The sequence below is a fragment of the Arachis ipaensis genome, chromosome B01 (assembly GCF_000816755.2).
Source record: "Arachis ipaensis cultivar K30076 chromosome B01, Araip1.1, whole genome shotgun sequence".
In the NCBI taxonomy this organism is placed as follows: Eukaryota; Viridiplantae; Streptophyta; class Magnoliopsida; order Fabales; family Fabaceae; genus Arachis; species Arachis ipaensis.
In genome coordinates, this window is record NC_029785.2 from 11,316,018 (window position 1) to 11,330,564 (window position 14,547).

The 14,547-nt window shown below is 41.7% G+C and overlaps 1 protein-coding gene across 1 annotated transcript in view; it reads right to left on the reverse strand.

Moving 5' to 3' along the window:
* Positions 1 to 5,817, reverse strand: part of LOC107625024 (protein disulfide-isomerase 5-2) — a 9,426-nt gene extending 3,609 nt beyond the window's left edge. The window contains exon 1 of the mRNA XM_016327546.2: positions 5,798 to 5,817. The gene's annotated coding sequence lies outside the window, so the exon portion shown is untranslated. The remainder of the gene's footprint in view (positions 1 to 5,797) is intronic.

Below are 14,547 nucleotides of genomic sequence, written 5' to 3' on the forward strand. Positions count from 1 at the left end.
GAAGGGTAAAACTTCTTTTATATATATATATATATATATTGTTCATACCTTGACCCAGTAATAATGGCCTAGGATCCAAGCAAAGAAGTCCAACCCAAAGGGTTGGCCTTCACCCAGTACCAGCCTTCATCCCAAGAAGTCGGTACTAAACACGACCTGCTCCAAAGAAGTCAGATACGAGGGTTAGCTGGCAGATAACACTCATTCAAATGAGTAACTGCCCCTAGAAACTCTCTAACCACTTCATAGAGCCATATCTTAATCCTGCAAGTCCTTTGAGAGACAACCCGAGGTTTAAATACTTCGGTTTATAGATTTTAGGGGTTTGTACTTGTGACAAACAAATTTTTGCATGAAAGGATTATTGTTGGTTTAGAGACTATACTTCAACGAGATTTTATTTGTGAAATTCTAAACCGTCAAAAATCCATTCGTCACCCACCGAAGCAGTCATCATGGGGCTAGTCAATGGGCTTAGAGAAGGTCCCTTCTCACAGTCCATATCCAAAAGACACCCCACCTCCTTAAGTGATGTACAGCAGAGAGTTGAAAAGTACATCAACATGGAGGAAAATGCTAAGCTAAGAGACCTGAGTGGGCGACCTGGTCACCCTCCCTCAACAAAAGAAAGGGAGAGGGAAGCCAAGAAGAAGGAAGAACCCGGCCTCGATAGGCCAAGAAAATATCACTCTTATACTCCTCTAAAAGTTCCTGTAGTGGATGTGTATAGAGAAATTTGCAACACTGAAAGGCTGCCTCCCCCCAGGCCCATTAAAAATAAAAGAGGAGGGAGCCGCGGTGATTACTGTGAGTACCATAAGATATATGGGCACTCCACAAACGACTGTTACGACCTTAAAAATGTGATAGAAAAGCTGGCCAGAGAAGGTCGGCTTGACAGATATCTCATAGAAAGGTCGGACATTCATGGAAAAAGGAAGCGAGATGATATGGATAGAAGAGACCCACCACCACAAACTCCGGAGAGACATATCCATATGATCTCAGGAGGGTTTGCGGGAGGGGGACTCACAAAATCTTCTCGAAAAAGACATCTCAAGAGAGTTTACCAGGTCGGAGAGCAGTCATCCGACCTCCCTACCATTTCATTCACAAAGGAGGATGGGCAAGGAATAATCCCGGGGCACGATGACCCAGTGGTAATCACCATGATCCTGGCAAATGCCCATCTCCACAGAACACTAGTAGACCAAGGGAGTTCAGCGGACATCCTCTTTAAGCCCGCTTTTGACAAACTGGGATTAGATGAGAAAGAGTTAAGAGCCTACCCCGACACCTTGTACGGATTAGGCGACACACCCATAAAGCCACTAGGATTTTTGCCCCTCCACACCACCTTTGGAAAGGGGGAAAAATCAAAGACTCTGAGTATAGACTTCATAGTCATCGACGTGGGGTCAGCCTATAATGCTTTAATTGGCAGAGCTATCCTTAATCGACTCGGAGCGGTGGTATCGACGCCCCACCTCTGCATGAAATTCCCGACCTCAGCGGGGATAGCAACGGTGAGAGGAGATCAGAAGTTGGCAAGAAAATGCTACAATGAAAGCCTAAACCTGAGAGGAAAGAACAAAGAAATCCACACAATAGAGCTCGGTGGAGCAAGGATTAAAGAAGAGCTGCGACCACAGCCTGGGGGAAAAACCGAGGAGATTCAGGTCGGCGAAGAGAAAGGAAAAACCACCCACATAGGAGCCAACTTAGGGGAAACCCTAAGACAAGGGTTGACTAAGCTCCTAAGAGATAATTCCGATCTTTTCGCCTGGAAGGCCTCCGACATGCCTGGGATAGATCCCGAGCTCATGTCCCACAAACTCTCGGTCTACTCGGGGTCCCGACCTGTGCAAGCTCGGCCCAGAGCGAGCCCTAGTAGTGGAAGAGCAAGTACAGGCGCTCCTGGAAGCTGGCTTCATCAGAGAAGTAAAATACCCAACATGGCTAGCCAATGTAGTGCTAGTCAAAAAACAAAATGGCAAATGGAGGATGTGCGTCGACTATACCGACTTAAATAAGGCATGTCCCAAGGACCCTTATCCACTACCAAGCATTGATGCCCTAGTAGACTCTAGCTCGGGGTATCAATACTTGTCGTTCATGGACGCCTACTCGGGGCACAACCAAATCCCACTAACGCAAAGAGGGATCGAAGCCAATCCCGATAAGTGTAGAGCTATCCTGGAAATGAGAAGTCCGACTTGTTTAAGAGAAGTCCAACAACTTAACGGCCGACTTGCAGCTCTCTCCAGGTTTTTGGCAGGATCAGCACTAAGATCCCTTCCACTGTTCTCCCTCTTGAGAAAGGGACGCCAATTTGAATGGACTCCCGAATGCGAGGAGGCGTTCCAGGAGTTCAAAAAGTTTTTGAGCCAACCTCCTATTCTGACCCGACCTGTAGCCGGAAAAGATCTCGTCCTATACCTATCCGTGGCAGACAAGGCTGTCTCAGCAGCCTTGATAAAAGAAGATGAGGACGGTCAACACCCAATCTATTTCATCAGTAAAGTTCTACAGGGCCCTGAGCTAAGGTACCACAAACTAGAGAAGTTTGCCTACTCCTTAGTGTGTAGCCTCACGAAGGCTACGGCCTTACTTTCAAGCTCACACAGTAAGAGTCCGCACGAACCAGCCCATGAAGCAAATCCTCCAAAAGACGGATGTTGCAGGAAGAATGGTTCAATGGGCAATAGAGCTCTCTGAGTTCGACTTGAAGTATGAAGCTCGGACGACGATTAAAGCCCAGTGCCTCGCCGACTTTATTGCAGAATACGCAGAAGATCAAGAGGATAAACCAACTACATGGGAACTCTATGTAGATGGATCCTCCAACAAAACAGGAAGTGGTGCAGGCATAATATTGGTAGATGAAAGGGGAACCCAGATAGAGGTTTCCCTCAAGTTTGAATTCCCAGCTTCAAATAATCAGGCAGAGTATGAAGCCTTGATCACAGGATTGAAGCTGGCAGAAGAAGTCGGTGCTATGAAGGTGATGATATACAGCGACTCCCAAGTGGTGACCTCCCAAATAAGTGGAGAATATCAGGCAAAGGACCCAAACATGAAGAGGTACTTGGAAAAAACTTTGGAGCACCTGGGGCGCTTTGCAGAAACCGAGGTGAAACACATAACTCGGGATCTAAACAGCAGAGCAGACGCCCTATCCAAGTTAGCAAGTACCAAGCCAGGAGGAAATAACAGAAGCCTGATTCAAGAAACTCTCCAGGAACCTTCAGTGGTAAAAATGGAAGACAAACAAGAAGTCTTTGAAGTGGTCGGATTAAACCTCGGATGGATGAACCCCTTAGTCGAATACCTGAAATTCGACATCCTCCCCAAGGAGGAAAAGGAGGCCAAGAAAATCCGAAGGGAAGCACAACACTATACCTTGGTGAAAAATATTCTCTATAGAAGGGGGATATCAACACCATTGTTAAAATGTGTACCGACCTCAAGAACCACCGAGGTATTAAAGGAAGTACATAGTGGAATCTGCGGGAACCACCTCGGAGCCAGGTCATTAGCCAGAAAGGTGATCCGAGCTAGATTCTACTGGCCAACCTTGCAGAAAGATGCCACAGGCTTTGTGAAAAAGTACCAACCATGTCAAATGCATGCAAATTTCCACGTGGCCCCCCAGAGGAGCTCATTAGTATCACTTCTCCATGGCCCTTTGCAAAATGGGGAATGGATTTGTTAGGTCCTTTTCCCCAGGCGCCAGGACAAGTCAAGTACCTAATAGTGGGAATAGATTATTTCACAAAGTGGATAGAAGCAGAACCACTGGCCACCATCACCGCACAAAGAAGTCGGAGGTTCCTCTACAAAAATATCATCACAAGGTATGGGATACCTTATTCCATTACCACAGATAACGGAACCCAGTTCACCGACTCCACCTTTAGAAGCCTAGTAGCCAGTATGAACATCAAACACCAGTTCACCTCAGTGGAACACCCACAAGCCAATGGGCAATCCGAGGCAGCCAACAAAGTCATACTGGCAGGGCTGAAGAAAAGATTACAAGATGCAAAAGGAGCTTGGGCTGAAGAGCTCCCACAAGTACTATGGGCTTACAGAACAACCCCCCAATCCGCCACTGGAGAAACACCCTTCCGACTAGTTTATGGCGTAGAGGCCATGATCCCAATAGAGGTCAATGAGCAAAGCCCAAGAGTGATTTTCCACGACGAGATCGAGAATATACAGGGGCACAAAGAAGAGCTCGACTTGCTCCCCGAAGTCCGAGAAGAAGCCCAGATAAGAGAAGCAGCGTTGAAACAAAGAATGACTACAAGATACAACAAAAAAGTCATTCGAAGGAGTTTCACCCCAGACGACTTGGTCTTAATCAGAAACGACATTGGAGTCAACAAATCTGGGGAAGGAAAGCTCGCTGCTAACTGGAAAGGACCATACAAGATCAACGAGGTCTTAGGAACAGGCTATTATAGGGTAACCGACTTCGACAGCAACGAGTTACCATGGTCGTGGCATGCTTGTAATATGAAAAGGTACTACAGCTAAAAGCGAACCCTACTCCCTGATGTACTCTTTTCCCAATTTCATGATTTTTTCCCAAAATCAAAGGGTTTTTTCTGAAAAGGGTTTTTAACGAGGCATCATAGTAGGGGCTAAGGGAAAATAGATTGTCAAAAACCCTTAGTAGCAATAAGGTACCTCCTCAATTAATAAAGATCTCTTTCATTTTAATATCTCTTTTAAATTCCTTTTTTATTCTCTCTCTACGAAACGCGCCGATTTAAGCTCGACAAAACGTGAAAATCCCATGAACCGACCTAGGTGGTCGTCAGGATGAAACGACGAGGTACAAGTCGGTGTAAAGAGGCTATAGAAGTCGATCATGATAAACTCGGGAGCAGTCCGACTCATAAGTCGAAATGCGAAACCGAGTAAAATTAAAATGAATCGCAAAAGTAGCCTAAGTCACGAAAAGCTCAATGAAACAAAATTGAGTACTAGGAATAACGAAAAGAGATAGAAAAAAAAACTAAGAAAAGGTTATAAGGCTGCCTTGAAGATCAAAAAGATTCAGAAAAGCAGACAAGCCCAAAGAAAAGTTTTTTTTCCAGAAAAGATCAAAAATCAAAAGAACTACGAATAGAAAAGCATGCGCGCATAAGGTAACTCAAAACCCTTATCCAAAAAGGGCATTTATTTAAACGCTAAATTAAACCCCTATTAAAAAGGGTATCATAAATTGTTTCGTTTACGGCCCTAAAAGGCCAAAAATTGTTTCAACATCAACAAATAAATATAAAAGAGTTTTAAAAGAGGGGCCCACAGGCCGGGCCCCAATAGCCAAAATCAGTTCTTAGCAAGAGGAGTAGAAGGATCACCACCAGCAGAGTCGGAAGGAACGCCAGGAGCAGGGGCTGAAGAGGAAGTCGGAGGAGTGGTAGAAGAACCCGGAGTGTCCTTAGAGCGAGGAGGGGACTCTATGATCCTCTGCCCCCGAGTCTTCAAATCGGACTCGGACTCCACCACGGGGACAGGAGGATCCACGATGGCACCATCAATAACAATCTTATCAGAGTCCAAAGGAGAAAGGTCCAAGTCAGGAGCAATGACTCCGACCTGCTCCTTGAAAACCCTCCAAGCCTCATCAGCACCATCTGCAATAGAGTCCTCCAACTCGGTATAGGCCTTTTGGGCATTCAGCAAGTCATTCTTTACAGACACAAGATCATCAAATAAACTGTTGTAGCTGGCTTGCGCTGCCTTCCTCAAATCCACCTCCATGTTGCACTGGGCTTGCAACTTCCTCTCCCTCTCCCGGAGGTTATCTCTCTCCTCCCTCAGCTTGGCGACTTCCTCCTTCAACTTCCCATCATGCTCCTGATATATGAGAAGCCTTCCTTCCAGCTCTTCGACCCTCGAGGTCATCCCTAAAGAGCTGAGAGGAGCCTTCTCGAAAATATCCAAAAGTTTGCCACAAACCCCCGCCGCCTTCAGACTCTCCTCAACCAGAGTGATAAGGTGGCGCCGAACAGAAACATCATCCATGTTTATGCGAACATTGGGATAGATGTTCTTTTGGACGAATGCAAGAGCATCCGCCTTCGCCTCACCAGAAGAGCCAGACTCTAAGGTCTTGCGCTTCTTATTATCTGGTTCAGAAGAAGGTCGAGCAGAGGGGGGTGGCTGAGAGAAAGTTGAAGAAAAAATTACAATGGGCTGAGAAGGAGTCCCAACATTCCGAGGAGGAGGAGGAGGTGAGATAACCGCCCTGGTGCCACCAGTCCTGGCGCGAGACCTTGCTTTAGCCTCCTGGACCCTTTGGTAAGACTCCTGAGCGTTTGCCTTTACCATCTCTGAAAAAAGCAACAATTGATAGATTAGACAAGTCGGATAATTCAGTCAGACAAGTCGAAAATACAACAAACAAACAAAAGCTACCTAACTGTGCTTGGACAAAGGTCGGAGACCCCTGGAGAAACTTTTTTGTGTCCAAGTATGGGGCCCTCCCCCACACTTCTCGGAGGAACCCCACAATGGCTGCTTCTACCTCATTTAGGTCATCCAGACCATATTTCTCGCAGGGGGAGGCCTCCAGCCAATATAAAGGAAATCGGGGAGAAGAATTATCATCCAGGAAAAAAGGGGTGGTGACCCTCTACAGCTTGCACTTTGAAAAAATAGTTCTTGAAGTCATGAAAGGATTCGTCAAAAAGGGTGAAAATTCTCCGACCTTGTATGGCTCGGAACGACACCCACTGTTGTTTATTGTTTAGCCCACTGAAGGGTTTTGTCATATGAAAAAGATGGAAAAAATCTTTAAAGAAGTCGGGAACTCTAAAGCCTGGCTGATGAATTGATAAATTTTCAAAAAACCCCAAGAGTTGGGGTGAAGCTGGGTAGGAGCGACCCGACAGTGACGCAAAACGGATATCTCAAAATTTGAAAAAGGAAGAAAAACACCCAAACGGGTGATCATGCACTCATACATAAAGAAAAAATGAGGGGCCGCCTCATTGACTCTTCCAAAGCAAACCCGGTCTTCAGGACCCGGGACTACCAATTCATATTTTGGCTCGTCATCCTCAGAGGTGCAAATTCTGTGATGAGTGCGAAGGTTGGTAATAAACTCAGAATCGACTGAGGGCTCCTCCCCTAAGACCGTGACATCAACCCAGTGAGAGAGAGCATCTACAGAAGCCATTTCTTTTTCTAAAAAAGGGGTGACAAAACCTACAAGGGGAAAAGAAAAATCACCAACACGGTCTCTAAAGGGAGGAGGATACGAAACTAAAGTCTGCAATTCAAATTTATCTACAAGGGCATATTAAAGAACTAACCTTTATCTGGAAATAAGGATTGGAAGCAAAAGCCTTCGAAAACGCAAGAGTGCAACACGAACGAATGCAAGGGAAATTTTGAAAGATCGCAGAAACGAAACAATAAAAGAGGGGGAAAGCATTTATAAGAACGTTAGGGGCATAATGGTAAAATTGGAGCGATCATTAAAGATGCACCGTTACCAAGGCCATTAAATCCCTACGCACACCCCTAACGGACACGATGCTTGATTAGACGTAACTGTCAGAACCAAAAGGTCACGAAAGGTCACGTCGGTTTCAAACCATCACGTCGGTCCTCTTACAAATCGGCTACGACCCCGAGTAGAATACTCGAACCCAAATCTTAAAAAGAAATTGGGCTCGAGTAGGGGCACTGTTCATACCCTGGCCCAGTAATAATGGCCCAGGATCCAAGCAAAGAAGCCCAACCCAAAGGGTTGGCCTTCACCCAGTACCAGCCTTCATCCCAAAAAGTCGGTACTAAACACGACCTGCTCCAAAGAAGTCGGATACGAGGGTTAGCTGGCAGATAACACTCATTCGAATGAGTAACTGCCCCTAGAAACTCTCTAACCACTTCATAGAGCCATATCTTAACCTCCCTAAGATATGGGAGCGGTTATCCACCTAAAAAGGTGGCACTACTTCAGCGGTGGTTATTGGTTCACCACTATAAATACACTGACACCATTCAGGTATAAAAAAGTTCCAATACTCTCTAAACCTGCTCACACTCTTGCTAACTTAGGCATCGGAGTGTCCTTGCAGGTACCCCCCCTTCTTTCACGTGTACACGTCGGACGGAGGAACGCCGAGTAGCAGATCCACTCGAAAGCCACCTCCTTCATACTTCACCTATACACTTATGTTTATGTGAAATTAATAGTAGAGAATTGTTAAATAATACATAATTTAACATATTTGATTAAATTATTATCTAATGATTCTTAATTACCAATTTCATACGAAAACAATTTCATAGAATTCCCACTATTTTAGAGTTAATACTCAAAATAACTTCTGAAATTTGACCTTCAATTCAATTTAACCATCGAATTTTCAATTGATCCAAATTGTACCCTGAAATTTTAACGCGTGCCTCAAGTTGGCCCTTCCGTCCATTTTCGTCACTGAAAAGCTGACCTGGCACAATTAAACGACCTCGTTTTGCTATTTGTTTCAAAACGGCGTCGTTTTACTCTCCCTCTTCTTCTTCTTCCTCAAGCAGCCATGGCTTCTCTCCAACCCATTTTCAGTCATCAAGTAATCATCATCACCTTCATCTACACAGGCATGAGCAATTGCTTCATTCACAACAAACACAACCTCTTCTACTTCCTCTATTTCACTTCAAACTGATTCTTAATTATTATTATTATTATTATTATTATTGAAAAAGAATGAGGGATAGGATTTAGTGCAACACTACAACCTCAACTCACCCTCTTTTTTCATCAAGAGTCCCCTCCACGTTCTCAAAGCCATTGATGCCAGAATCAGTGACCCTTCCCCCATTGACCACATCGTCGCCCCCAACTCGGATCCACTACCATCGTGAGTGTTGCTCCACTTTTCTTCACTTTTTTTGCATTGCATTCACAAATAGAAAATCCTCTTCTTCTTCTTCCTCAAGCAGCCATGGCTTCTCTCCAACCCATTTTCAGTCATCAAGTAATCATTATCACCTTCATCTACACAGGCATGAGCAATTGCTTCATTCACAACAAACACAACCTCTTCTACTTCTTCTATTTCACTTAAAATTTATTATTATTATTATTATTATTATTATTATTATTATTATTATTATTATTATTATTATTGAAAAAGAATGAGGGATAGAGTTTCAGTGCAACACTACAACCTCAACTCACCCCCTTTCTTCATCAAGAGTCCCCTCCACGTTCTCAAAGCCATTGATGCCAGAACTAATGACCCTTCCCCCATTGACCACATTGCCGCCCCTACCTCGGACCCACTACCGTCGTGAGTGTGTCTCCACTTTTCTTCACTTTTTTTGCATTGCATTCACATATAGAAAATAAAAAAGTTTTTCATGTGATTGAAGTGGCTTATTCAGAGACTGATTATTCTGGCGTTGGTGGAAGGATGTTGCAGGAGCTTCTTGTTGGTTTGTTTGAATTTGGCACTATGGAAATTTGAAACCCCCCTATAGTGATGAAGGAATAGGGAATTAGGTTTTTGAAAAAATGACGTCGTTTTTCTTGTGTCACTATCAGGTGTCAAATAAATTTGCCACGTCATTTTTCCGATGACGGAAATGAACGGAAGGGCCAACTTGAGGCACGCGTTAAAATTTCAGGTATAATTTGGGTCAATTGAAAATTCGAGGGCTAAATTGAATCGGGGGTCAAATTTCAGGGATCATTTTGAGTATTAACTCCACCATTTTATATATATTATACCAAAGGCTAAACCTTTTTTAATAAACAACATAGTTGATCTTTTAAAATATAAGTCCCAATTTATTTATGGTTTATTTATTCTGCAGGTTCCTATAATTTCACCAAATTTTTAATTAGGTCCCTATGCTATTTTTCTTTTCAATTGGGTCCCTAGACGTTAATTTTTTTTCAATTTAGTCCCTGTTAACGTTAAATGTCAAAAAATATTAGTAAATTGTGAAATTACATGTATGCCTCTGTCTTCCACCTATAAACACTTCATATTTCTGATTTCTCTGAGATTTCTTTTCTTCCCCATTTTTCGTTCTTTTCAAATTTTCTCTTCCACAAATCTATGGATCAAAGTCATGGAACTTCTTTTTTTCTCTCTTCGGGAAGCTGTGTTTTGAGGAGCTCCAATCTGAAGGAGAAAAGGCACCTGTGTTTCTGTGGGGAGGCAGTAACTGTGCGCCCTTTATTGGCCGTTTCTGACCATAGTAAAAGGTATGTTGCTTGTTAGAAGATTCCAAAATGTAATTTTTTGAGTGGATTGGTGATGATGACGGTTCGAAGAATGGGTGGCCAAAGAAAAAGGAAAAGGGGGTTCACTATTTTTGTGGTGATACTCTAATTCTTTGAATTTCTGGAACAACAAAGAATCCTAATAGAAGATTTATTTCTTGCCCTAACAGAAGATGCAAATTTTTTTAATAGATTGATGAAGGTGGTAGAACAAGAAGCATATCTGCTATAGAGGGATTGATTGTTGAAGTTGGACAAATGGATGCTTGTGTGGGTAGATTATGTGATGACTTTAATATTGTCCAAAAACAAGTTGGAAGATTGGAAAACAATATGAAGAATAAGTGCAAAATGCAATATATGCTATTTATGTTTTTCATAGTCATAATAATTGCAATGTGATTTGTAAGGGTTTAAAGTTAATTGTGTTGTGAAATTTTAATGTAAGAAATTCTAAAATTTCAATTCAATTCCTGTTAATTATGTTTAGTTTCATTATATTTTGTATTAATATATTGTGTAATGTTTAGTTTGATTATATTTTGTCTGTATGACAATAAAACACAATTGAAGAAAACTTTAGAATTCAATATTTAAAGTTGCACCATATGTCCACAAGTTATAGAAAATAACTGGCCATATAACATGTCACATATCTAGAAGTTCATTAAAGAAGTATTTTTTTTATACCATATATCCACAATATATCACAAAATAAGTGGTCATATAGTATGCCACATACCTAATCCAAAATAAAGGTCCAAGAAGTACAACAATTAAAAGTAGTCCAAGCTTATAACAAAATATCAAAATAGTAGTCCTACATACATAATAAACATTGGCCACAGAGACAAAGCACTAACAATAAATCCTACACAATTCATCACAACATATACTATTTAATAGCAACTCCAACAACCCTAACTCTAAATATAATCATGCTTCAGTCTTCAGTTAGGTCTATTTGTAGATTTGGTTGCCCTGTTGGCTTCCTCACTCCTAACTTGAGTCGTCCACTCCTCTTCACACCAAATACTTTGTCTTTGGTAAAGTTTGAGAAGATGTTCTAAGTAATTGCTGAGAATCTGCAGCTGCAACAGGTAAAAGAGGCTAGGAGGTTGGATCCTAAGAATCTGAAGTAGCAACTATAGGAGGTGGTTGAATAGAGGTAGCAGTAGCTGTGGTGGGTTTAGATTGTGAAGATGCAGCAGTAGGTGTGGTAGGGAGTGGTTGTGAAGATGCAGCAGCATTCCTTCCTCTACTCCTTCCTTTGTTCCTTCCTCCACCCCTACCTATTCCTACTTGTCTTCTTCTTTTAGATCTACAGTTATTTACACCGAATCTAGTGTCAGTAGCAGTCGCAATGTCAGTAGCAGCCACAGTGTCAGCAGCAACCGTAGTGTCAGCAGCAGCTTCATTGGCAACGGCAGTAGCAACAACAGCTTCATCGGCAGCAGCATCTCCATTTAGGCCAGTCGCATAATCTCTGTTGGCTGCAGCAGTAGCAGCAGCATCAGACTTTGACACCAGGTATAACAGCATGTATTCTCAGAAAATGAATCACATACACTAGCTTAAATGCCATCTATGACAACAACCTATTCCGATCAACACATGAAACAAAAAATATTTCAACTAAAAAACAGTAAAACAGCAGCATATATGTTTCTAAAATACATCACATTCACTAGTTTAAATGCCTTATATAACAACATACTCCAATCAACACATGAAACACAAAATATTTCAACCAAAAAATAGTAAAACACATAATGGCAACTTAAAAGTACTAACTTTTTATTGGTCGAACATAAATAGCCACTTCCTTCTACTAACATGTCCAATATCATCCAATAGCAGGTTAATAAACCAACCCTAGTTGTCTCTGGTCAACCTCTACAGCAGCAACAACAATTGAAAAATAATTATCGTTCGAATCTCTTCCAACAGCCACCAAAAGTTGTTGACCATGATCACCCTTCATGTGGTAGTCATCTACCCCTATGATAGGACTGTAACTAGCCAAGAACCCTTGCATAATAGAATCAAGACACATGTACATCCTCATAAAACTTGGCTGGTGAGTAATTGAAGGGTTGTCAACCACAGTTTGAGTAGTAGACTCGGGATTTATCCTTATAATCTCTGTACAGTAATCTCTTAGCTTGCCATATTTTAGAATAGCCCTATCATGTACTTCTTCCATCACTTTTCTCCTCACCCAATAAGCCTTTGTAATTGGAATATTAGCCATGTATTTGTCCTGAATGGTATGAATTACTATTGCAATCTTTATCTTCTCTCCCCTGCTAATGTTGGTAACAATCTTCTGTGACACCCAACTACTTGATGCAAGCCTATCGCTGTAATTTCATCCATAAGTGCAATTTTCATTCAGGGTCTTCAGCCGAAAGCAATCGGAACCACCAACTTTAGATGCAAATACCATCCACCTACACTTTTCTTTCTTCCCTCTGCAACCCACTCTACATCTAACCCTATCATTCTTCATATACCTAATATCCCTTCCATTCAACAAAGCATGCTCTCTAATAGCATTCTTAAACTGAGCGAGTGACTTGAACTCCAACCCTACCTTAAACTCATAGTCCCTTCTCATCTCAGCCTCATTATATTTAGGGTATCTTCTCTTCTTAATCATATCGTCGGAATCTCCCTCAAAGCTATCAATATCTTCAGTTTCGTAACCCTCAGAAATTTCTCCAACTTTAACATCCTCCCCAACAACAACATCATGAACAGCAGCATCAACACTAGTAGCTTGACCATTGTCATCTTGATTTAATGGGCCACGGAACCCACAAAAAGCATTTAAAGTTCCTCCATCATTTCCATCTTCAACATCAAAACCAAAATGATTCTCGTGATCTCCATCATCAGTACTATCATCAAATCTATTCTCCTTACTAGATGGCTCTGATTCATCTTTAACTTCTACTTCTATTAACCCACTACCATTATACTCAGCTTTAGTTGACACATAATCTTTATCATTGGAAGATATCTCAACACCATTACTTTTCATGCAGCCATCAACAACATACACCAAGCAATGCTTAACAGTCTGTGACACTAATAATCTACTCATTCTCATGGCATCTCCATCACTCATCAACTCTCTAAGACCTGAGTTCAATTGATAGTCTGGTTTATAGTACCATATCATAGCATACCCTATGTACCCTAACTTCTTCAACTCACTAACTATTTCTTGAAAATTCCATTCATTAAGCTCAAAATACAGGTCTTCCAACACTCTTCCTCCCAAATATTCTAGCCCATGTCCTGTATCATGAAACTTGTCACCATGATGTATGTCTATGGTGAAATCTAAATCCCCTATCACTACATAAAAAAGGAAAATAGAACCCTAATAAATCATCATAATCACAGCAACAACAATCAATAATAAACAAAATTCCATGCTAGAGTATTAATTATTTAATTTTATTAACAAAATTCTCAGCTTTTTGTTGGTAGATATACATATACTAGTGATTTGTTTAGCTTGCACAACTAATTTATGATATGAAAAAAGAAAGAGCCATTATGTGTATTGCAATTTCACTCTATGTGCCTGTAGATACATTAATAAAATGACCCAAACTAATGGTATCATCAATTAGCTTAGTTTGTGAAATGTCCCCTAATTAAAGAACAAACAAACACATTAAGGGTAATAGGATTATGGATGTGCCATTAACTTGTAACTACATTTGATCATTCTCATCAATTCTTATTTAATTTATTAATATTGAGAAACTTCTCTACCAACCTTTTGTTTAATACTAACTTTTCTCTCCCCCCTTCACATTTTTATACCCTAGCATCTCACTCATTGTTCATCATAACATAGCAAGCCATCAATCAAATCTTCCAATTTTTAACTCCTTACTTGTTTTGGCAGATCAACTTCAGACAATAAGGTGAGGTGCGACCAAGCAAGGCGCGGCGCGGTGACACGAGGCGAGGCGAGGCGAGGCACGACGAGGGAATGCAACGAACAGAGAAAACACAATGCAGATCAGCACAGACCAAGGACGAATAGAGCAGAGCATTGCAATGCAGACCAAGGACAACGACGACCAACGCTCACGCCGCCAAGGACGACGACGATGCAGATGAACGGTGGAGAAACGCCAATGACTTTAGAGAATAAGCACTGGCTAGGGTTCTTTAATTTTGGGACAAAACGCCAAGGGTTGTTTTGGTATTTTGAAAAAACGGAGGTGGATTCAATTAGTTATTCTAACCCAATTATG